This window comes from Leopardus geoffroyi, chromosome D1 (assembly GCF_018350155.1).
Source record: "Leopardus geoffroyi isolate Oge1 chromosome D1, O.geoffroyi_Oge1_pat1.0, whole genome shotgun sequence".
NCBI lineage: Eukaryota > Metazoa > Chordata > Mammalia > Carnivora > Felidae > Leopardus > Leopardus geoffroyi.
In genome coordinates this window covers 97,778,786-97,802,352 of record NC_059329.1, presented here as the reverse complement: position 1 = coordinate 97,802,352, position 23,567 = coordinate 97,778,786, and the positions used below count along the sequence as shown (strand labels likewise).

The 23,567-nt window shown below is 47.6% G+C and overlaps 4 long non-coding RNA genes across 10 annotated transcripts in view; 1 reads left to right on the top strand and 3 right to left on the bottom strand.

Annotated features, from left to right (window-relative positions):
- The window catches only part of LOC123601635, a 95,765-nt gene extending 94,070 nt beyond the window's left edge, over positions 1 to 1,695 (bottom strand). For 3 of the 7 annotated variants that reach the window (XR_006714207.1, XR_006714210.1, XR_006714206.1), the window contains exons 1-2: positions 1,562 to 1,693; positions 240 to 290 (exon numbers count right to left, since the gene is read on the bottom strand). This is a non-coding gene — a long non-coding RNA (uncharacterized LOC123601635). Of the gene's footprint in view, positions 1 to 203; positions 291 to 1,561 lie in introns of all 7 variants that reach the window. The other 4 variants (XR_006714211.1, XR_006714209.1, XR_006714213.1 and 1 more) reach the window with 3 other exon arrangements.
- A 51-nt stretch (positions 1,696 to 1,746) lies between these two features.
- Positions 1,747 to 6,014, top strand: LOC123601638. The gene is made up of 2 exons (XR_006714219.1): positions 1,747 to 1,817; positions 4,488 to 6,014. It is a non-coding gene; the product is annotated as an uncharacterized LOC123601638 (long non-coding RNA).
- On the bottom strand, positions 2,779 to 5,528 carry LOC123601640. Its single transcript, XR_006714220.1, has 2 exons — positions 5,438 to 5,528; positions 2,779 to 3,263 (listed from the first exon to the last, which is right to left on the bottom strand). It is a non-coding gene; the product is annotated as an uncharacterized LOC123601640 (long non-coding RNA).
- A 13,440-nt stretch (positions 6,015 to 19,454) lies between the features above and the next one.
- LOC123601634 lies at positions 19,455 to 21,071 on the bottom strand. Its single transcript, XR_006714205.1, has 2 exons — positions 20,403 to 21,071; positions 19,455 to 19,879 (listed from the first exon to the last, which is right to left on the bottom strand). It is a non-coding gene; the product is annotated as an uncharacterized LOC123601634 (long non-coding RNA).
- Between the last annotated feature and the right edge of the window lie 2,496 nt (positions 21,072 to 23,567).

The following is a 23,567-nucleotide window of genomic DNA, read 5'->3' as shown; positions in this document are numbered from 1 at the left end:
TCACTAAAATTCTATGCTAATTACTAAAAACCACGCCCTAATTTTAAAAGCATTTTATTAGCATAAAAGCTACATTCCTGTTGTCAGATGAAACGTCCTCCCTATGCTGCGCACAACAACTGGGCAAACCTGCCTCTCTTGACCTTCAGGAGTCAAGTTGCAGGTACGCAGCGCGCTCGAGAAATGTCTTCTCGAGCCTTTACCTCACACTGTAACACAAGCAACAGTGAAAACTGTACCGGTAAGAAGATTCCACGAACTGCTCAGCTCCCTGGGGGATTCCACTGCACCTGCCAAAAACAAAACCCAAAACCGATCAGGCCAGAAACCGCCTAAGCAACGAAGCAAAACTGAATGTGGAGAGGTGAGGACTGGGTTGAAGAGTGGCGAACTGCAGCCTGTTCCCATGCCAAGGCGGCTGCTGAAGAAGATCCTGGCTGTGCTCACTCGGTCTGCAAGTCAGGGAATACTTATTTGGTGACCATCTTTCTTCCAGTCCCTGGCAAAAATTCTACTGTTTTCCAGCTCACAGCACATCCTAGGACGCCAAGATCCTTCAGTTTCTTCAAGTAAAAGAGATCTTCATTTTAATTTTTTTTCAACGTTTATTTATTTTTGAGAAACAGAGAGAGACAGAGTGTGAGCAGACAAGGGGCAGAAAGAGAGGGAGGCACAGAATCCGAAGCAGGCCCCAGGCTCTGAGCTGTCAGCACAGAGTCCGACCCTGGGCTGGAACTCAGGAACCGTGAGATCACGACCTGAGCCGAAGTCGGGCGCTTAACCGGCTGAGCCACCCAGGCGCCCCAAAGAGATCTTCATTTTAAAAATAAAAGTCAGGGGCGCCTGGGTGGCTCAGTCGGTTGAGCGTCGGACTTTGGCTCAGGTCATGATCTCCCCGTTCGTGAGTTCGAGCTCCGCATCGGGCTCTGCGCTGACAGCTCGGAGCCTGGAGCCTGCCTCAAATTCTATGTCTCCCTCTCTCTCTGCTCCTCCCCCGCTCATGCTCTGTCTCGCTGTCTCAAAAATAAATAAATGTTAAAAAAAATTTTTTTTAAATAATAAAAGTCAATAGCTCTGGTCTCCTGTAACCTTTTCGGTCCCTTAACAGTGCTTTCCGCAGGTGAGTTTTCACTGCCATTTCAATAAAGGGTGAGAAGTGTGAAGAATGGTGCCTGCCACCGATGAAGACCAATTAAGTATCCTTCCCATGCTGGACATGACCTCGGAAACAGGAGGACAGGTTACCAGACAGCAGGTGTAGCTGGTGGCTGGGCCCATTTAATAAATAAACCTTAAAGGAGAAGAAAACGGTTTCCAGGCCGTTGAGGCCCTCCCCCCCCACACACACACACACATTTTACCGCGATGAAGTCCTAGCTGCTAAGCATCGTCTCTGCCCCTGTATTGCATCTGCCACTTCCAGTAATAAAGGGTTCGGGGATGGGTTTGCCACATACACTTTCTTGACCTGCCTCCCAGCCACCTCCCCGGCTCCGTCCCTCCTCGCCCCCCAGAAAACCCTCCCGCACCCACAAGGCCGTCCCTGCGGTCCCCCTCTCACCAACAAGCCGCTGGCGGAAGACCCTCGAAGCTGCTCGGTCAGACTGCGCCGCAGCTGAAGCAAAAATCCGGCAGGGGAAAGGAGCAGAGACTCCTCGCCTTCTTAGCTTCCACAGGGCTCCAGGGCAACCGGGGAGGAAGTGACGTGTCTCGGCAGCGGAAGCGGAAGTGGGACGCAGGTGTATGCCGCCGCCATGTTGTGTGTGGCGGATGGGGCTCACCCTTCTCAGGCTACGCGCTCCCCGCGGCCCCGCAGAGTGGGTGAACCCTCTCTCTGGTTGTCTTTCTCTTGTTCTAACGCGTATTTACCGACCTCACTGGTGCCAGGCACTGTGGATGCGCCAGGAGCCAGTGAACAGGACCGACCTGGCGCTTTTCCCTCCAAAGCTAGGACACCGAAGCGGAGGCCTCTGGAGTACAAAACACTTAGTACCTGGGCGCAGCTGGTCTTCGGCATCTTCGGAGGCTTGTTCGACGTTGGTTACTGGCATGGTGCCTACTGGCATGGTGCCCAGAGGAGGGAGGGATAGAGAGACACTTGGAAGGTGGTGGGTTGGGTGTGTGGAATATGCGGAGTTGGGTGATTCCCGCGCTTCTGGGCCGACAGCTAGGTGAATGGTAGGGAACCACATCATGGAAGGGAACACGGGAGAAGCAGATTTGGGGAAACAGTGTGGTTTTAGACCTGTTGAGCCTGTGGGACCGTCTCGTGGAGAAGCTCAGCAGATCGTGGGAGGTGCCTGTGTGGATCTCCAAATGAAAGCCTGAGCTGAAAGTCTGTGTCCTAGGTTCGTGCATTGGGGTGAGAATGGAGCATGGAGGGGGTTGCCTGGTGGAGAGAATACCATTTGGGAAAGACTCAGGACAGCCCCCCAGAGCTCCTCTACTTGGAGAGGCAGAAGAGAAGCAGGTAGCCTTAGGAGAAAACCCAGGAGATTGTGGCCTTGCGGAAGGCAAGGGAAGAGCACTTGTGGGGAGGGTTGTAAACTGGGTCAGTTTTCTTGAGAAATTAGTGAGGCAAAGACTAAGGAATGCCATCCCTAAACAGGTATCGCTGTTAGCGAAAGCAGGTTTCTGAAATGGTAGGAGTGAGAGTTGAGCAGGTGAGGGTGATAATGAGGAAATGGAGACAAATAAGCATAGACAAGTCTTCCAAGATGGAGACAAATAAGCATAGACAAGTCTTCCAAGAAGTTGCCCGCGAGGAAATGAGAAGGATGCTGGAAAGAGGATGCTAATTTTATTTTAAAAGATTGGAGAAACCTGTTTGTTCAAACATTGATGAAGAGGGGCCAGGGATTTTTAACGTTGGTCAGCCCGTGACCAAATGGACACACACCCAAGAATAGTTTATGAGGGCAAAGACGACAGGATGGGAGGAGAGGGGTGTGCAGAACGCAGGTGGAGGGACCGATCTCGGGTAGTAACCCTGGGAAAGAAGGTGGGGGGTGGGGGTGGGGAGGGGGTGGGCACAGGTAGAGTCACTGGATCTGTGCTGTTGAGCAGGTTGTTCATTTCACAAATCCACGAGGCAGTATTGACTGTAGTGTCATCCTAACCAGGACTGTTTTGGGGCAGTTGATAGTGAAGAGCTCCGAGGAAAGGGTGATTCTTTTTAATTCACCAAGTGGCCACAACAACCATTGGTAGTGGAAATTCGGTTCTGGGAGTTGAGGTACTTCCTTCCACTGGGTGTCTTCTGCCTGGGAAGAGGAGGTGAAATCATTGAAGGAAGGGGATCAAGTCTCCGCAAGGTTTGTGAGCAGTGGAGACCTGCATGGTTGTTGGAGTTGGGGGGAAGGCAGAGAAGAACAAACAGATTTTAGACATTTAGATCCCAAATATGTCTGTAGCACCAGTGTTCTTGTTTTCTAGCTATCTTGCACTTCTAGCAAACAGAGGTAGCTTTTGGCCCCTGGTATAACGTCTCAGCAGGCAGATTTGGGATAGTCTAAACCTTGCTGAGCCTCGTGTCTCCTACTGCAAACTTGCTTTCCGTGTCTTTTGACGGACCCTGGGATGCTGCCCTTGTTCCAGAGGGAAATGTGTTGTTGTTTTGTTTTTGTTTTTGTTTGTTTTATTATGTTTTGGGTTTTTGTTTTTGTTTTTGATTTTTTGGTGTGTGTGTGTGAAAGTGGAACCAGAGGCCAGCTTTCAAAAATGCATCAGGATTTCCAAGAAGATGGAGTAGATATACTTTCCCCTCATTCTCCCTCAAAGTACAACTAAAAACCCTGAACATCATATATAAAACAAGCATAAGACTGTGACATTATAGACTACGTTACAGTGCTGTGCTAAACAAGACAGTGTGGTGTTTTCATAAATATATGCAAATATATGAGTGGAAAGAATAGTGTACCTAGAAATAGACTCACATAGACTTAGTAAATTGATGGATATTACAAAGCATTTCAAAGGGAGGGGGTATAATGTTTAACAGAAGATGTTGGGACAATTAGCCAGCCATATGCAAAAAGAAGAAAGAGAGAAAAGAACATTGGCCCTTATCTCAACCATAAAACAATTCAAAGTTAATCATAGATCAAAATATAAGGGCTAAGGCGCCTGGGTGGCTCAGTCAGTGAGGTGTCCCGACTTGGGCTCAGGTCATGATCTCACGGTTCGTGGGTTCGAGCCCCGCATCGCACTCTGTGCCGACAGCTCAGAGCCTGGAGCCTGCTTCGGATTCTGTGTCTCCCTCTCTCTCTGCCCCTCCCCCGCGCACGCTCTCTCTCAAAGATGAATAAACTTAAAAAAATTTTTAAATGTAAGGGCTGAAACTATAAAACTTACAGAAGAAAACCACAGGAGACATTTTTAGCGTGTTTGAGTTTGGCAAGTATTTCCTGAGTGCAACACAAAAACTATGAAACGCTGGGAAAAAATCAATAAATTGGGATTCATTTGTGTCTTTTGCTCTTCAGAAAGCACCACACAGAAAATGAAAAGGCAAGCCACAGACTGGGAGCCAATGGTTGCAGAACATGTGTCTGACAAAAGACTTCTACCTAAAATACATTTTTAAAAGTTTACAACTCGGGGCGCGTGGGCGGCTCAGTCGGTTGAGCATCCAACTCTTGACTTCGGCTCAGGTCACGAGCTCATGGCTTGTGGGATGGAGTCCCCATCAGACTCCGCTCTGACAGCTCGGAACCTGCTTGAGATTGTCTCTCCCTCTCTGCCCATCTCTCGCTCGTGTGCACACATGCACACCCACTCTCTCTCTCTCTCTCTCTCAAAATAAATAAACTAAAACAAAAAACAACCACAACAAAAACAACAACAACAAAACCCCTTACAACTCCACAAGACAAGTAACTGAATTAAAAATGGGCAAACTTCACCAAAGACGCATGGACGACAGACGAGTGCGTGAACAGACGCATCATATCTTTATTCATTAGGGAAATGCAAATTAAGACCCACAATAAGCTAGGACCACACACATCCTGGACTGACTAAAATTAAAGAGGCCGATCATACCAAGTTCTGGAAAGCACGTGGAATAATCAGAACTCTCGTTTCTGGTGGGAATGGTAAATGGTACATTTCCAGTGGCGCAAAAGGGACAACATTTTGGCAGTTTCTGGAAAAGCCAAACACACAGCTACCACGTGACCTAGCCATTCCGTTCCTAGAGGTTTACCCAAGAAAAATAAAAGACCTGCACACAAATGTTCGCAGCCCGTTTAAGAGCCCCAAGCAAATGACCGTAAATTGGGGGAAGGGATCTACCAATTATAGACTATCCATATAATGGGCTACTATTCAGTAATAAAAAGGAATCCAGTATGGACACAACCACAACATAAGTGGATCTCAAAATAATTATTCTGAGAGAAAGAATCCAAATGGGGGGGGGGGAAGTATATACCGGTTGATTCCAATGATAAAACAAGTCTAGAAGACTCCAGCTAATCAGTGATGGAAACCAGATCATCGATCACCTGGGAGTGGAAAATGGGGAAGAGGCAGGATGGAGAGATTCCACAGGGGCACGAGGAAACTTTCAGGATGGCGGATACGTTCACGATCTTGATGGTGGTGATGATGGTTTCATGAGGGAACGCGCACATCAAAACTTACCAAGTTGGACATTTTTGTACGTTCAGGTTATTATAGATCACTTAAATAAAGCTCTAAAAAGAACCCACTGCTGAACTTCAGCAAATCTTAACCTGTGCCATATGGATTCGTTTCTGATTCTTCCCCCCTCACCTGTATGCCTCCCAAACCTATTTCCCTCCACTCCCCAAACTAAGCACTAGCAACTTGAATTTGAGATGCAGCATTCTCCTGCATGGTTTTCTGTTTCACTAAAGTCTTTACCTGTAAACATAATATTACATTGTTTGGCATCACTTAACATTTTTCATAAATGAAACACCCGCCATTCTGTAGCTTGCTTTCTTTGTTCAACATAATGTTTACAAATAAATTATTTAACAGAATGTTTGGGCAAGTATTATTATTACTATTTTACAGTTGGAGACCCTGAGGTTCATGATAGATTAGGCAAGTTGCCCAAAGTGAGTGATGGAGGCAGGATTAAGCCGGGTCTGACCAAACTCAAAGTCGGATCTTCAAAAAATGACCACAGGTTCCCTAAAGGGCAGGGCGCTTTCCCTCTGGGGCTCCCTTGACCATGCCTTGTGCTACTGCAGGAAGGGGCGCCCCCCTGGGCTATTCTGGACTCTCTCGTTTGCCTGGCACTCAGGTTGGGTTGAGCCTCTCCTTGCCATATCTAACCATACCTGTGCCAGAATCAAAGCCCAGCCCCTTTGCCCTGTGTAGCTCCTTTGACACGGTTGTCCCTGCCCTAAGCAATCCCACCTCTTCTGGTCCTGGTAGGGGTTCCGAACCCTGGTAGGGGTTTGCTGTCACACTGCAAATCCCTTTGGCAGTCTAGTGAAGCCTGCGGGCATCTCCGAATAATACTTAGAAATGCTGGTGATACATAAGATTACAGTTATATTGAGATACCATTATCAAAATATTTTAAAAATTGTGATAGAGTAATATGTATGCTTCTTGGCTAATGCCTTACAAAGCAAATTCTAGCAGCAGGTTTAATAACCGATTTTGAATGAGCGAGAGTATAGACTTTATTTCAAAATAAATGCAGGAACTGTGATATGAAAATACCTGATTTCTATGGATGACAATAGGGACTGGTAATATTACCGCAATTTGTTGCTGCTTTTCAAACTGAAGTGCTAAAATTTTGGTTGGAGGTCAGTGACCATAAATATGTTTTTTGGGTCTTTTTCCCCCATCTGAGTTCAAAGAACCCCCTGAACTCCCTCCACAAACATGTTAGGGGGCTGTGGAACCCAGGATAAAACTCCCTAGGCTCGCACATCACCAGAGAGCAGAACCACAGACTGGAGGAGCTTGGAAGCGTCAGGCTTTGAAGGCAGACAGAGAGCTGAGCCCGGTGCCCCGAGTTTTATGTTAACCACAATCATTTCTCCTTTTCCCCGATCAAGAGCTACAGAGGGGCCTCATGCCCTGCTTCACATGCCAAGGAACTTCAAACACAGATGCCCGGCAAGAATACTCTTAACTCTTAGATTTAAGGTACAGCATGATATCAAAGGCCTGAGCAAAGCTTTGCAAATGTCAGCTTTCAGTGATCTCAATTTGTGGGGCATTTGTTACAGACACGTTTTTCTCCAAAGAGAATCACTTGATGACTTCATGCGAAAGTAGCCCCCCAGGAAACCCCTGCTTTCACCAAAGCCCCTGGCAGGGCCCCTCCGGTTCCTGGCCTCAAAGAACGCCCTGCAGTTTGCAGGGAGCCCACGGGGTCTGCTTTAAACAGATCAGGCACTGCGTTTTGTCATTTGTGAAGCTCACCGTGTTTGCAATCCCGCTCTCAAAAGTCTCCCTGCGGCTCAATTAACTGCTGACAATTCCTTCCAGCGTGGCAGGGCCCAGGGCCCTCTTCTCTCTGCCTCATTATTTTATATATTTTGAAATGCTGACTTTTTAAGTTAAAGATCAATTTTACTGCCTTTTTTTTTTTTTTTTTTTGGTGGCAGAGAGGGACGCATGCTTGCTCTCAGTGGGAAAATTAGAAAACAGAGATAAGAAAAAAAAAAAATCCTCCAACATGGTTGTACTAATTTATATCCCAGCAGCGGCATGTGAGGGTTTCAGTGCCGCATCTTTGTTGCCATTTGGTGTTTCCCGTCACTTTTATTTTAGCCATTATGTTCGCATTTGCATTCCATGTGTTAATTGGTCATCTGGACATCCTCTTTTTAAAATGCCTGTTCAGATCTTCCACACGTTTTTCTCTTGGGTTGCATGCCTTTTCCTTATTGACTTGCAGGAATTCGTTATAAATTTATATACATATAAACCGTTATATATAACAATATGATAGCATTCTTTTGTCAGGTGTATGAGTTGCAAATCTGCAAATCTCTTTTCCAAATCTGTGGTTCGCCTTTTTACTCTGTTAACTGTGTCTCTTAATGAGCAAAAGGTCTTAACTGAAATAAAGTCCAGTTTGTTTGTTTTTTTTTTTTTCCTTTGTGGTTAGTGCTACCGTTAAGATTTTTTAAGAAAGAATTTGGACAGCCTCACTGAAATTAAGATGCATCGGCATGGTGTTAGTTCTGCTCGGCCTGTCCCGGGTAGGGGCTAGGAAGGCACATGTCCATTAAAAATATAATGCAAGCCACTTGTGTCATTTAAATTTTTCTAGAAGCCACATTAAAGAAAAAAAGTAACCGGTGAAGTTAACTTCGGTGGCATGTTGTGTTTCACTCGCTGTATCCTGGAATCTGGATCGTTCCAATATTTAAACATTTTCCCTGACTTGGTTTTTAAATTTGAATTTTCGTCACACTCGCTGCATTACCAGCGCTTAGTAGCCACATCTGTCTGGTAGCTATCATACTGGACAAAAAACAGGTGGAGACGTTGACAATGAGCTCTGGAGGCAGGTGACCGCGGTTCCAATATGACTCTGGCGCTTAATGACACTAGTGAACATCCATGGACTCTGCTTCCATGCCAGGCTCTGTCCACGAGGACATGTCCAAGTTCGATGCCTGCACCGTCTCATTCAGTCCTCCCAAAGCCTTATGAAGAAGGTAATATTCTCACTGTGGTTTTTAATTTAAAGATGAAGTTGGCTTGGGTGTGGTGCCCAGGTGCTTGGTTAAACACCAGTCTAGATGTTGCTGTGAAGGCTTTTTTTTTTTTTTTTTTTTTTTAGATATGATAACCATTGAATAGACCGAGTAAGCTGATCACCCTCCAAAAGGTGGGTCGTCTTACCTGATCAAATGAATGAAGGCCTTAGGAGAAAAGATGGAGATCCTCCAGAGAGGAAGGAATTCTGTCTCCAGATTGCCTTTGGACTCAATGCTGAAGCACTGACTACTTCTAGCATTTTCAGCTTGCCAGCCAGTCCTGCAAATTTTGCATTTTCCAGCCCCCCACAATCACATGAGCCACGTCTTTAAAATAAAATCAATCTCTGTCTGTCACACACACACACACACACACACACACACACACCCCATATATACACATATAGGCTACAGCCCACCACCTATCCTAATTTCCCTCAGTGGGGAAGTTGAGGCAACCTGGCTCCAGATCCCATAATCTTAACCCTTTTGCCACTTCCGGTAATTTGGAAAATTGCTTAACTTCTCTAGGTTTCCATTTTTTTTTTTTTTTCACTGTCAAACTCATAATGAATAATAGTGCTTCCTCCGTAGGATTGTTGTGGAGACTGCTTAAGATAATATAGTGCACCTTGGGGCGCCTGGGTGGCGCAGTCGGTTAAGCGTCCGACTTCAGCCAGGTCACGATCTCGCGGTCCGTGAGTTCGAGCCCCGCGTCGGGCTCTGGGCTGATGGCTCAGAGCCTGGAGCCTGTTTCCGATTCTGTGTCTCCCTCTCTCTCTGCCCCTCCCCCGTTCATGCTCTGTCTCTCTCTGTCCCAAAAATAAATAAACGTTGAAAAAAAAAATTTAAAAATATAGTGCACCTTGCTCATAGTAAATGCTCAATAAAAATTATTATTCGTTGATGCCTCCCATCTTAGAACACATCGAACAGAATTTATTACTGGTTGCATTGTAGACATGAAAAGATTAAAAGGAAAGACAAAATCTAGAAAAGTATATTATATTAGGCCTGTTGATGATCTTTATTACGGGCACTTCATGAATAAAGTTTTCCCATGCTTGTGTCAATAAAAATCACTCTTTTTTTGGGGGGGGGGGGAGAATTCCTACCGCGTGCTCAGCACTCAAATTTCATCATGTACTGCAATCCTCACATGAATCCCATGGGGGAGGGTGTCATGGTCATTTGTCAGTTTTCAGATGAGAAACTGAGGCTCTGAGTGACTGGGAACTGACCCCGCTTCTAAGCGACAATCTTCCGGGGAAATAATTTCCCACAGCCTTCATATCATCAAACCATCAGGTTATTTGTTGTCTTTAATAATCCTCTACAAAGCAGCACATAAGTGAGTTGAAATTAACATCAAGTCCTTGTGGGGAAATTGAAAACTTAATCATTCCCTTCTCCTTCATTTTTATCTGCTCTTGGGTGCACACATTTGTAATTCGGCTTTGAAACTGTCATAGGATCTTACGGTTTTTTTCTGTGCAATTTTGTGCAGGTAATCCTAAAGAGGATTCTTCATATTATTGTGTACGATCAAAATTGAACGTAGCTTGTAAAAAATGAATTGTTAATAACTGACACAGCCTTGTGTTCTTTGAAAATACTTGTTGTCAAATGAAAAGAGACTTTAGAATGTCAATACGTTTCATTTTGTTTGTTCCCCACCCCCTTCGTCCGTGTATTCTTCCCGTGCATTTCAGATTGCTTTAATCCACAGATTAATTTTAAGGTATTTTTTGGAGTTATGTTCCTAATGTCGTGCTGTATAGAAAGATTATTTTTGCATGCTTTAATACATTTTTCTCTTTCATTCTCCTTTCTTTGATGTCAGGGCTGTATAAATCCAGTTTAATATGACTCTCATTTGTGAGGCTTAACACAGACACCATTATAAGGCTGAACCAAACCTCCTTCTGTTTTTCAATGATTATCTTTTTCTGTCAAGATGAACCAAGCCCTCTAGTCTCAGGATTTGTAAAAAAATAAATAAATAAATAAATAAGTAAGGGGGGGGGAAAGAAGAAGAAGAAATCAAAGCTTAGAGGGTGAGCTCAGATCATATCTTTGCACCCACACTTCTGTGAAGTGCTTTCCACAGGCTGGTTTCGCTGGATCTTGAAGATGGAGTATGTATTCCTGAGCGCTAATTCCATCAGGTTTCTTCTGAGGTTGGATATTGCAAGAATTCCTTACCGCATGGTCTTTACCCTCTGAGCCCTGGTACTTCTATGTCTATGAGTTTTGCCCGGCATAGTTACATCGGGCCGTTTTAAATAATTTAGACTCTGATTTATATTGGAATAAATAGATTCGCAACTGGACCATTAACACTTCTGTTTCCGTGAAAGTGCTCTGCAAAGACCGAGGATGTTATTAACTAGCGACTCCCCTGACACGTGGTCCCTCTTCCTCCTCGTGATCTCTGACCTTTCTCTCATTGTTTACGAGTAAACGTTTGCTTTGAGTCTGAGAGCTCACAAGGTAGCAGCAGAAGTGCTGATCGTGTGCTTGGAAGGGTCCGGATTTATTGGGCTCAAATGACAATCCATGCATATTAATTAAGCTCCTGCTATGTGCAAAGCTTTGTTCTAGACTCTGTGTATAAAGATAAGCGCGGTACCCTTAAATATCTATCCCTGAGGTATAATTTACTACTACTTTTCTTGGGGTTAGATAAGCAATGTACATCAAAGCCTTAAAAAGGGGGCATATCCTTTAATTAGGTAACCCTATCTTTGAAACTATAATGTAGGTAAGTGACCGAAGACGTGGGTAAATATTTAGTCAAAAATCAGAGTTGTTTAGGATAATGAAAGTTGGGAAACAGCCTAAAGGTTCAATAGTAAAGGATTGCTAAATTAAGGCTCCTGTATGGTCACGCAATGGAATATTATACAGCCATTTATTTATTTATTTTTTTTTAATTTTTTTTTCAACGTTTATTTATTTTTGGGACAGAGAGAGACAGAGCATGAACGGGGGAGGGGCAGAGAGAGAGGGAGACACAGAATCGGAAACAGGCTCCAGGCTCTGAGCCATCAGCCCAGAGCCCGACGCGGGGCTCGAACTCACGGACCGTGAGATCGTGACCTGGCTGAAGTCGGACGCTCAACCGACTGCGCCACCCAGGCGCCCCTATACAGCCATTTAGAGTGAGATTGTAGGGATGCCTGGGTGGCTCAGTTGGTTAAGCGTCCAACTCTTGGTTTCAGCTCAGGTCGTGATCTGGCGGTTCGTGGGTTCAGGCCCCGCGTCAGGCTCTGCACTAGGCTGTGCACTAGCCTTGGGATTCTCTCTCTCTCCCTCTCTCTCTGTCCCTCCCCTGCTCACACACACACTCTCTCTCAAAATAAATAAATAAACTTTAAAAAAAAAAAAAGAAGGAGATTGTAGATTAGTGACAGGGAAGGAATCAATTATATGTTGCCACGGAAGGAAAGAAAAGGCTATAGTCGGGATGTAGTGGACGATTCCATTTTTGTAAATGGGAACGTGATGGAGTCCCACTCTTCGGGAAAAGGACAGAGGGAAATTGAGCAAGCATAAAGAGTCCTTGAGCGGTAGGATCGTAAGTGAATTTTTATTCTCTTCTCTCTGCTTTGTGTACTCGCATTTTCTAACTTTCCTCCAGAGACCAGGTGTTGCTTTCAAAATCTGAACATCCTACGTAAGTTATTTTAGATGGACAATAAATTAGAAAGTCTGTCCGTGAGCCGTGCAGGACAGCAGGCTGCCCAGAGGGACACATTGTGGTGGACATTCAACGTTTATTTATTTTTGGGACACAGAGAGACAGAGCATGAACGGGGGAGGTGCAGAGAGAGAGGGAGACACAGAATCGGAAACAGGCTCCAGGCTCTGAGCCATCAGAGCCGCGAGATCGTGACCTGGCTGAAGTCGGACGCCTAACCAACTGCGCCACCCAGGCGCCCCTGTGGTGGACACTCAGTGTGCAAGGAGCCACTCCAGGTGCCCTGTCTGTGCTTTGCTGTGACCCTCTTGTCCTCCCTCATCTGACCCTTTCTGCCTGCCCGTGGCTTTCTGTCCTGGCTTCAGAGAGCCGTGTCCTCCTTCTTCCTCGGTGCAGAACAGCCAGCTGGACGCTGGCTTGGCCAAATCTGAGTCTATTTTCCCTTCCGCAACAAGAAGTCTAGCACCTTGGTGTCTGACTCTGGCCTCCCGGACCCGGTCTGCTAGGCAGGGTCCAAGATAAAAGACAGTCCCTGAACCTTAGGAACGCTGAGCCCACAGGGGACAGAGACAAGATCGGCTCTGGGATACAAGATCCTGGCTCTGTAGTACCTACCGGGGACAATGAATATGGGCCTGGCCTCACGACTCGCTGCGGTCAACGGACAGGACATGACAGTAATTCGTGGACATGACACGATCACACCCTTGAACTGTGCCCGGGCATTGGGCCTGTCTTCTTATGCTATGAGAAGTCGTGCCCCAAGTAGACGCCACTCTTCAACTTGGGCTCCGGCGGGGGAGACGCATAGAGTAGACTGCCCGCATCAAGTAGCCACTGGCCCAAGGAACATGAAGGGCATATCAAGCGGATCGGAATCCAACCTGCAGCCTGGACAAGGTGGTGCCTGGAGCCCGGGGTTCAGCCCAACCCAGCTAGGCTGCAACTGACCCACTGACCTTGAGCATGAGAATAAAGGATTATGGTTTTAAGCCACGGAGTTTTGTTACGCCGCATTGTAGAAATAGCTGACTTACACGGTCTCTTCTCCTCTTCCTTTCTCCTTCCCTTCCAAAACCATCTGGGCAGCGACCATGTGCCAGGAACCGTGCCCAGGTTGGAGATCTTATACAGTCCACGTGTGATCTTCACACATGCGCCGTGTGAGGCATTCACCACTGTCCTCTCCGTTCTACAGATGCGGACATCCGCTCATCAGCGGGAGGTCACAGAGCCAGCCAATGGCAGAGCTGGAGGTGAAACCCAGGCACGCTCGTTCCGGAATCCCTGCTCACACCTGTTCTACCTCCGGCCTCCAGGGTCACACTGAGTCCGCAACCCCCTCACGTGGGGGACCGACTCCCAGCCTGTGGGTTGGCTGTGACGGTGGAGGGGGAACATGCGTAAAATGGGCTGTCAAGGAGCGGCTCCCTCCCCTGCCCTCCAACTCTCCCCGAGTTCTCAGAGGCGTTTTATCTGCACCGATATGCCCACGGAGGGCAGAGGTTGGCAAAATACCTTCCGTGGGCCAAGTCCACTGCCCCCTATCTTCATGTGGTCCACAAGCTATAAGCGAGTCTTAACATTTCCAAGTGGTTGGGACGCAATCCAAAGAAGAAGAATGTGTTTTGACACGTGAAAATGACATGAAATCCAACTTCTCTTTGTTTTTAAATAGCCTGTGTTCTTCGGATCCGCATTAAGTTTGAAGAAAAACTGCCCAGGAAGCACAGAATTACCACCACTCCAGGTTCTCCCACGACTATCACCTTGTGCTAGTGGGGTACATTTGTTACAACAGATGAGCCAATATAGACACATTATCATTAACTAAAGTTAATCACGAGGGTTCACTCGATGGTGTAGGTTCCAGGGGGTTGGGCAAATTAACGGCATGTATCCACCATTATAGTATCACCCAGAGTAGTTTCACTGCCTTACAAATCCTTTGCATGTGGACATAGCTTTCACTTATTCGTCCCTCTTTCCTTCCCCCCAAATCCCTGGCATCCGCAGACCTTTTTACTGTCTTCATAGTCTTGCCTTTCCTAGAACGTCATGTAGGTGGAATTGTGTAGCATGTAACCCTTTCAGAATGCCTTCTTTCACTTAGTAACAGACATGTAACTTTCCTCCACGTCTTTTCATGGCTTGTGAGCCCGTTTCTCTTTAGAGCTGAAGGAGATTCTATTGTCTGGATGTCCCACGGCTGATTTATCTGTTCACCTACTGAAGGACGTCGTGGTTGTTTCCAAATTTTGGCGATTATGAAGAAGGCTGCTATCAACATCCGCACGCAGGTTTTATGTGGACATAAATTTTCAACCCATGGGGCAAACACCAAGGAACACAACTGCTGGATTGGATGATAAAAGTATGATTAGTTTTGTTGGAGACCGCCAAAACGTCTTCCAAAGTGGCCGTACCATTTTGCAACCCCACGAGCCAAGAATGGGAATCCCTGTGGCTCCCTGTCCTCACCAGCATTCGGTGTTGTCAGCGGTTTGGATTTTAGCCATTCTAATAGGTGTGCAGTGGTATCTTCTTGTTGTTTTAATTTGCAATTCCCCAACGGCTTAGGATGTTGACTATTTTTCTGTATGCTTGCCCGCTCTCTGTATATCTTCTTTGGTGAGGTGTTTGCACGGATCTTATCCTCATTTTTTAACAGGGCTGTCTGTTTTTCTTACCGTTGAGGTTTGAGAGTTCTTTATATATTTTTTGGGTACCAGTTCCTTCATCGGACGTATTTTGCAAATATATTCTCCCACTCTGTGGCTTTTCTTTCCATTCTTTTAACAATGAAATTCACATTTGAATGTCCATAAATAAAATTTTAGTGGAACACAGGCATGCCCATTGGCTCACCCATTGTCTGTGGCTAATTTCACACTATATGAACACAGTTGCGACAGAGCCCAAGAGCCTGCAAAGCCGAAAATATTTACCAATGGTCCCTTTCCAGAGAAGTTTACTGACCTCTGATTTAGGGCATCATCGCCATTCCCTCCTTACTGGGCCTGCCATTTTCCCCGAAAAGCAATTTTCATGGGCAACGATCACGATCAAAGAGTCCCTTCTGGGGTCGCTGGGTTGAAGTGTGTCAAATTCTGGCCCAAGTGGCCACTTGGCTTTTGGTGCGTCACTCTTTCACGGCCTGATTTTGACTCCAGCCGGCCTCGCTCAAGGTCCCCCTGACCCGAGAGAGCGCTGCTGGGGCAGCCTGAACTCTCCTGCCTTTGGGGTTGCGGATCTGTTCTGCCTCCTCCCTGTGAGGCCAGCCTAGCATCACCCCATCTCCCACACCTCCCAGCAGCCCGGGCTTCCCCGTGTGGGGAGTCGATCGCCCCCTGAAGGTGAATATGTGTTACTGCAGGGACATCACGCCTGCAGGCAGGAATGCTTGCTTGCCCGCCTGTCTTCTCCAGAGGGTTCCCACGTTGTCCGCCTCCCCGCCCACCCCACGGGCTCACTTTGTGTTGAATTCCCACCCCCTAAACTTTTGAGGATGACACTCTGAAGATTTCTTTCATCCCAGTTTCTCTTCCCAACAGCAGTAATCAATTCCAGCACAGGGGTGTCAGATAATTAAAACCAGCTCCTTGCTTTTGCATTTTCCAGTTTTCACATAGCTGCCAGCCTGAATCCCGCCCCCCTCCTCTATATTTCTTGCCTTTGATTTTTTTTCGTGTCTTTAACATTTGGTCTTTTTTTTTTTTTTTCCTTTTCCAATAAGTGAAAAAAATGTAAATCTAGAAAAATGTAGGCAGATGTATGCTCTTTTTCCTGCTAAGTTTTCTCTCTTTAACTATAATAGTGTGACAAGTAAAGAGAAACAGAGAGACTTCCACATTCTGTCTGGTCTTTCCTCTGCTGCCAGTTATTTCTGACTGCTTGGCATCCGACGTAAATCAATTTTCTTCCCGAACATGCATCTTCTGCCTCCCGCAGAGCCTTTGCTGGGGGCTCAGGCAGGCCATAGCCTAGCTGGTTCCTGGCTGCTCATAAAAATAATTTATCATAATTTATTGAGCACTTACTATGCGCCAGCGCTTTGCTAAGGGCCCTTATATTTCGAGGCACTGAAAAGAACACAAGCTAGGTGACTCTCTGCCCGTGCTTTCTCTTACCGTAGGTAGAACCCATCAGCTGTGTGATCTTGGGCTTTATTTACTTATTTATTTATTTATTTATGAGAGACAGGGAGTGCGAGCATGTGCGTGAGTGGGGCCGAGGGGCAGAGGGAGTGGGAGAGAGAATCTTAAGCAGGCCTGACGCCCAGCACAGAGCCCGACGTGGCCCTTGTTCTCACAACCCTGAGATCATGACCTGAGTTGAAATTGAGGGTCGATGCTTAACCAACTGACCCACCCGGGCGCTCCCTCCCCCACCTCAGCTTTTTGAACCTCCGTTTCCCCCTGAATAAAATGAGGATTCTTTGTTTTTAATGTTTATTTATTTTTGAGGCGGGGGGGGGGGGGGCGTCCAGGAACAGAGAGAGAGGGAGACACAGAATGGGAAGCAGGCTCCAGGCTCTGAGCTGTCAGCACAGAGCCCGACCCGGGGCTTGAACCCGCGAACTGTGAGATCGTGACCTGAGCCGAAGTCAGACGCTCAGCCGACTGAGCCACCCGGCGCTCCTAAAATGAGGATTCTTAACAGTGTTTATCTCATAGGGTTGTTTTGAGAATTACGCTGTTTTAAGATTGGTGCAGCTTTGAACTGACGCGTGGTGAGCGCGTGGTGAGGGCAGGAAGTGGCTGCAGTGGCCAAGCCCGGGAAATCAGGCTGGTGTTGAGTGCTACCCTCTGCTCCCTGCTCAACCCGCTGGGCAATGGGGCGAGCTAGTGAGACAGAGGAGGTCTGCCTTGTATAGCCAACACACACACACACACACACACACACACACACAGCTCTTCTGTAAGAAGTACATTGGGTTAGTTCCTAAGTGTTGCCTTTTCTGTAAAACTTCCAGTCATCCCAGGGGCTCTCCAGGGTTTAGGTCTCGTATGCGGGCCTCATCCTCGGTCCCCCTGCCTCTGCATCCCAGCCCCATGCAATCAGCCCCACAGCCCCCCTCCAGAATCCCTCCAGAATCTGTCCACATCTTGCCAATCTTCATCTGAGTCCAGGCCAGGACTCGGGTTCTTGCAGCCACTTTCTCCCTGCTCCCCCGACCTCCCTCAGCCTCTTGCAACTGACTATTTTCCTACAGCAATTAGAACGGTCTTCTTAATATGCAAATCACTTTTCTACTTAGACCCTCCAAGGTTTAAGGGAAAACTGCACAGCTTCCACAAGGCCCAAGGATCTGGCCCAGCAGCCCGTTCAGTCTTCCCACCATTCCAGAGACCCACTGGCCTTCTTTCTTATCCTTAACCACGGCCAAGTTCATCCCTTGGCCTCAGGGCTTTTGCACATGCTGTCCCTCCATTCAGGGGCCTCGACTTGACCCTCTCTCTTGGAGGGATTCCTCTTGGCTTTCAGGTCCCAGTGCAAGTGCCTCCATGGCCCTCCCGGACATCCTGCTCGGCATGGTACCACTCTGTCCCCACTGCCCAGCCACCCTGTCTCATCACCGCTTTTTGCTTTCTGCAGAGCATGGTCACTGCTGGGAATAAACACGCAATTGACCTATGCATGTGTCTGCTGCTCATCTCCCTCAGCTAGAACGCAAGCTGTCTGTCTGTCCACTCTGCCTTCCCATCCCCACCCCGCCCCACCCCCCAAAGTCCTGACCCCAGTGAGAGTTCCACAAATATTTGGTGAAGAAACTCTTGGATACGTTTAGGAAAAAAAAAAAAAAAAAAAAACAGGACTTTTTCACGGAAAGAAAACATTGTTCTCAAAGATCCATCAAGTTAAGAGTCTGGAGAACTCAGAACAGAGGTTTTACATGGTACACTGTAGGGTGGGAAAGAATGTTCCATGGTCAAAGAGCTATGCTCTTGCTCAAAAGAAGATGAGGGGCGCCTGGGTGGCTCAGTCGGTTAAGCCTCCGACTTCAGCTCAGGTCACCATCTCGCGGTCCGTGAGTTTGAGCCCCGCGTCGGGCTCTGGGCTGGTGGCTCAGAGCCTGGAGCCTGTTTCCGATTCTGTGTCTCCCTCTCTCTCTGCCCCTCCCTCGTTCATGCTCTGTCTCTCTCTGTCTCAAAAATAAATAAACGTTAAAAAAAAATTAAAAAAAAAAAAAGAAGATAAAAGTTCAAGCTGAGGAGGTGGGAGGGAGAGCTGTGGATGACACCAGAGGACCCGCAGCGAGGCCTGGTGGCGGAGGGCTGGAGACCCTAGAGCATAGAGAACATGCAACCCCTTCCTGGGGTCTCTGTACCCGGCAAACTGCCTCAATGGCAAAGATGCTTCCCTTCCCGAACGCCTGCTCTGGAGTGGCAAGAAAGAGTTTTCTGGGATCCCAGTGGGGGTGGAGACACAAATCAGGCTGGTTGGGGAACCCGGAGAGGCCTGGCAATAGGAGGAGGGGATACAGAGTGATGTCTGGGGACATCACCCAGAGTGATGTCTGGGGACCTAAGGAAGCAGAGTGGGGCAGGTGTCACAGCAGTGAGTGCAGAATTACGTGGCAGGGGTTAGTTAGCACACAGACCAGGCACCTTACACCAGCCTTGCACGCCCCATCGGAGGGAACCGGAGGAGGAGGAGAAATGGATGCCCCCCGGCCATGGATGCTGGGAGAGCATGTCAGAGGGGAGAGGAGAAAAAGCCTTAGCTGACTGAGCTTGAGAAAACATGACCTTGACGGTTCATCTCAGACTGGCAAGATTCAGTTTCACCCCCAGGACAGAGGGGTTCGGAGAGTTCATTTCCGTTGGAGAGAAGTCGCTGGCCTCTCACGCATGCGCTGCTGAGCCAGAGCAGACAGGTCATTCTCTTCACATGACATTCAAGTAATACAGAATGGTCGCTAACGTGTGGTGAGAATTTGCCAGGGGCCCGGCACCGATCTAACGTTTTGCTTGGGATTTAGGTCCAGGTCCTTCGTTGCAGGCAACAGAATCCACATTAGCAAACTCACACCGAAAGGCATCCATTCAAGTTTATTTATTGGGTTCCTTACGGACTTTGGGACATGACCAAAGAACCAAGCTTGAATGCTGCTCAGACCTAGGACAGTACTGGACAACCCTTGGGTCAACAGAGCCCCCAAATGCTCCAGCCCACTGTGTTTACAGAAAGCCCTCTGTTGCTCACAGCTGCAAATTGCCACCCATGGGGTTTGAGACTGAATGTGCAAAAATCCTGTATTTCCCCGGAAGACCCAAGACCAGATACATTGTCTCTGTGCTTTTCAAAAAGGCCACTCTCCCAGCCTGCGGCCACCTTCTTCCACAGCTCATTTCCACCTCTGAGTCTCGAGTGAACACAATGGACTCGTGGGTCCCCGATGCAGAGGAGTCCAGGGAACTGGGTTTCCAGCTTTCCAGATGCCACAGTACAGGCAGGAAGCCTGGAAAGGAATCGGGATAGGTGCTGAGTCAGCTGTGCGTGCGATAACATTTCCATTTTCCAGATGAAGAAGCTGAGTCTTCTGATTGAGTCTTTTGATTCTCCTTGAGTCTTGATGGTCAGGAAGGAGCCCCACTCCTCCTGGTTTAGAAGAACTTGAATTGTTTCACTGTTTTCCCTTAGCACATAAAAGCCCCCAGGTGCAGCATGTTCAAAAGCATCCTCCCTCAGAAAACCCACCCCCAAATCAAGAAGAGGTCATAGCTCAAGGACATTGCTCCTTCTCGGGACCACTGTAATATCCCATCTGTCCTGAATTTTCTCTCTAAGCCACCACCTGCCTTCTCCTGCCGGCTCCTCTCTTGGGACCTCTGGCCCAATTTTTATTTGCTGCCCGAGTTCTTTCAGTTTCCCTTCCATTTCTTTGATGTTTCCCTTTGTGTCTGTAACTGCAACTCCTTATCTAACAACAAGGAGGCTATGATTTCAGATTGAAGTCCTTATGAAATTGCCTCTCGACTCACCTTCAAAATTGTTCCCATTTGATACTTGAAGCTCTGCTTCCTCTCCCCCTGGCTCTGTAGAACAGTAGCCGCATTGCAGGATGCATTTCTACAAAACAGTTCAGGCGTTCGCCCCTTCTCTCCGAGGCTGGGCAGGACTTCAGTCTAACCGTCCTGGGGAGCGCTCCCTCTGTTTGGGTTCAGCTGTGAGCTGGCTGGACGGTGACGGTGCCCTGGGAAATTCTCCTGCCGCCAGTCTACTCCTCGACCTTCTCCTACCTGGAGGCACAGGTGGGGCCTCGGGGAAGGACTTTCATCGGGAAACATCATTCATAGCAATGCCCCAAACCAAGCAAAACTTAAAGGAGGAAGGGAAGGTCAAACAATCCTAAATGTAGAAGTCACTCACAAACACACCCTGCGTTCCCAGAGTGGATTCAAGTCAACAAAGAGCGTTCAGATTTGAGTTCTAAAAAGGATCCTGCGTCTACCCAGAGGTGCAAGGCGTCTTTGTGACTCGGGCTGACACCGTGCCCTTTGCCCTCTTTCTTCTGTGCGACCAGGACGCTGGCTTCGTGTAAATGGCCCTTGTCCCCACTTCTCCAGAAAAGTGAGTCCTTTGCAGCCCCATCGGGCTACCGCAGTTTGGCCGCTCCCAGTGAGGGACCCAGGGTTTGTCATGTGACCTAGCTCTGGCCAATGGGATAAGGGAAGCTGCCATGGGGGCTTTTTTTGTTTTTTTCCTGGCCAAAAAAGCCGTAGCAAGTCTTTTCTCCATGTTCTTTACTGTATTCGATGTAGATTGTAACTCATTGAACTGAAGCTGCCATCTGGTGACCAGGAGGAAAAGGCCAAGAGAACTTCAGGGATGGAGACCGAGAGTCCTGTCCTTTTGAGTTTCTTCTTATGTGAGATCATTAAATATCTTTACTGGTTATGACGGGAGTGGGAATTTTTTTTTTTTTCTGTAAATGGCCGGCCAGTAAATACTTTCAGCTTTTCAAGTCAACGACTCAACCTTACCGTTGTGGTGGGAAAGCACATAAGAGCAATATGTAAACGAGGGAGTGTGACTGGCTTTCAACAGAACTTGATTAAACTGGACTTTGAATTTCATATAGTTTTCAAATGTCCTGAAATATTTCCTTTTTGGGTTTTTTAAAACTGTTTAAACTGTAAAGATATTCTCAGGTCATGGGCTGCACCAAAGCAGATGGCAAGCCAGATTTAATCCCTGGGTTGAGGCATTAATCAGTGGGTTTTCAGTTACTGGAAGCTGAATGCCTTCTAGAGGATTCTAGCATCCGACTTTCCATTTCACAGGTAACAAAGCTGAGGTCGAGAGTGGGGATGCCCAGCTAGTCTGTGTCAAGGCTAATAAATCTAGATCCTAAAATTCTTGGCAAGTCCAGGATGGTCCCCAAGATACAACACTGCTTCCTGTGCATTTAAACACCGTTTATGGCTGGCTTTTTTCTGGGCTGTGACATTTTCCTTTATGTATGTAATTGCATTTCATTCACACAAAATAAATCAAGGGCCAAGCGGGCACTTCTACTGAGGACCTACCACATGCCAGGCACTTTACGTTATTTAATCGTTATTTAATCGTACAAGTGTGGGGTAGAGATAATTAAGCCTAAGAGAGCCAACCACGCCCTGGTTCACCCAAGAGCAGATGGGGGCTCCAGTGCGACCCCGCCCTCCCTGTCATATCTCGCTTCCTCTCAGGCTCCGGGGCTGAGCCCTGCGTGTACCCTAATGAAGAAACGGTGGCCCCTTCTCTTTGCCCAAGAGAGCCCTAGCAGAGCATTCAAAGATACTTTTTCCCCCCTTTCTGAAACTTCATTCTGAGAGTGGGCTGCTTTTCCCAGTTCTGGGTGGAACTAGAAAACCGACGGGGGAGGGGCCGGTGGGGGGCGGGGGGAGGGAAGGAGGAAATGATGCGGTTACACTCATCATCTTGGCCACTAGAGGGCAGCAACAGGCCATGTTTCTGAAACAGCTCATTGCCTTTTCTACCTCGTTCCACGGAGTTCATTCCCAAGTTTATGGGAAACTTGGGGAAGAATATGTTTCAGTCTTTTATGCCAACATCCTCATTTTTCTGATGGAAAAATCAACCTCATAGGGGCCTGCTTCTTTTACGAGCATCAGACATCGGTAACGTTAAACCAGCAAATAATTGAATATTCATTGCCACAACTGTTATAACGCCACAATTCCTGCGTGGGCGGCGGAGGTGCAACAGGGGTGGAAAAGCGGGGTGCCTGCCTGCCCGGAGGAGCACATGGACAGTAAGAGGTGACTGAACCAACTACATTGTCAGCGACTGTGGGGGAGGGGCGTAGAGAGGAAGGGTCAGGAACCAGCGCTGTGTAGAAGTGACATTTCCCCCAATCTGCGGATGAAAAGCAGCCAGGCTTTGAAGGAACCAAGGGACAAGAATTCTGGGAATAAGGACCCACAAGAGAAGAGGGTTGCACTTGTGCTAGCCGGGCGGTGTGGCTGAGTGGAGCTGGAGAAGGAAGGAGAAGTAAGGGTTCAGTGCTATGGTAATGACCGTGTACTGAACATTCAGTAGGTGCCAGGCACTGTGTTGGGTGCCTTGTCTCACTGCATAACTACCACAAGTCCATGGCTCACATAGTATTATTATTCCTATTTTTACAGCCTCAGAGAGGGGCGCCTGGGTGGCTCAGTCAGCTAAGCAGCCGACTTCGGCTCAGGTCGTGATCTCATGGTCCGTGAGTTCGAGCCCCGCGTCGGGCTCTGTGCTGACAGCTCAGAGCCTGGAGCCTGCTTCGGATTCTGTGTCTCCCTCTCTCTGACCCTCCCCCGTTCATGCTCTGTCTCTCTCTGTCTCAAAAATAAATAAACGTTAAAAAATATATATATAGCCTCAGAGAGGTTAAGCCACTTGGCCAAAGCCACACAGACCAGCAGGAGCCTTGCTGGGATCTGCACCAAGGTCTGTTCGACTCCAGCACCCAAGTTCATCCTCACTATCCCAAACAAAGACAGAACAAAGACTAGAACCCCGAGATCTCGTCCCCCGGCCGGGACCGTCCCCACAGTGTTTCCCCCTTGCATCTCAGGAAAGCCTCCCTTTACTGTCAACCCTGGGCAGGGAGGCAGGGGTGAAGGCAGACCTTAAACAATAGAAAGGAAAAGCTTTTCTAGAAA